Source organism: Eulemur rufifrons, chromosome 8 (genome assembly GCF_041146395.1).
Source record: "Eulemur rufifrons isolate Redbay chromosome 8, OSU_ERuf_1, whole genome shotgun sequence".
Lineage (NCBI taxonomy): Eukaryota > Metazoa > Chordata > Mammalia > Primates > Lemuridae > Eulemur > Eulemur rufifrons.
In genome coordinates this window covers 97567206-97568599 of record NC_090990.1, presented here as the reverse complement: position 1 = coordinate 97568599, position 1394 = coordinate 97567206, and positions in this window count along the sequence as shown.

The following is a 1394-nucleotide window of genomic DNA, read 5'->3' as shown; positions in this document are numbered from 1 at the left end:
AATATTTTAAGAAAAAAATAATTATACTAAAGTCACCATATGTTAAATAAATAAAAAAGTTAGAACACTATATACATATAAAAAAGAAAGTAGCTAGCCCAATAACCTACATTCTTCAAATGGTAACTTATGCTTAAGATTCTAATTAATTCTGAGTGGAAGACGTTTGATGGAGGATTATGTCTGTCACCTGACCAACTGAAAGGTTAACTGAATTCTGCTGTTAGAGATGTAACTTTCATGCAAGGTGATTTCAAAGTACCTAAAAGAGTAGAGAGTTGGAAATTCACTGCACTTACATAAAATAGGATTGAATGACTACTTAATAAGTACTTGTATATATGGCAGAACTTGGTCATTTTAACATACTTCCTATCTCCAGGATGTCGTGGGAGAGACCTACTTCTACCTATTGGAGGTTACCTCTATCTACCCAAAAGAACTTAGTAATTGGTCATGACAATTCACATTTTACCAATGAGGAAATTGAGGCTGGGAGAGGTTAAGAACTTGGCTCAGGGTCAATCTGCTGGTTTATGGTGGAGCTGAGCTGCTTCATGTCAAGGTGTATGCTCCTAACCAATGTATTCCATTGCCTTTCAGTGAGAGATTTGTTAGGTGTGACTACCATGTGACAATAATACTGTATCACAGATTGTTTTACCAGTTTCTGTCAGCTTGGGATACTTCTCATCAGACTTCTGGATAATGGTAAGGCAAGCATGTGGTTGTTGGATATTGTTCATGATTCAGACTCAAACAAAATGTCCAATGTCCTGCTGATTTTCGCTCCAGCTTCTGAATTAGTCCAACTGAAGAATATCCAGAGATATCAAAGAGGACGGTTAAAATACTATGCCATTTGCAACATTGTGAACCCACACAAAATAAAAACATAATTTGGATGCTGAGGCTGATATTAGATAATATCTGTCATTCATGAACACAGATATGAATTTTTTTTATCTCTCAATAATTTTTCTCATGGATGACTTTATAACAAGTAAATGTTATACTTTTGAAATTATGAAATAAATACATAAACATGGTATAATTTTGAGAATTTATAAATTGGCATATGATGTAAGATTTTACTTCGTGAAAGGGATCTGTTACTGGAAAAAAGAAAATTTGAAAATCATGGTTAAATTATTTAAGCTCTCTGAGCTTTGGTTTAGTAATGTGTAAAAGGGATAATACTATAAAATAAGAAATATTCCTGGGAGGATTAAATGAACTAAAATATGTGGGGGAAAAAGGGAAAAATGTTACCAGAGGAAAGGTTGCATCTACACAAAAATATAAAATTGCAAGCATAAGGATAAATATAAAATTAATTTTCTTTATTTTTAAAAATCTCTGTGAAAGATAATTGATAGTTTAAAGCAATAATA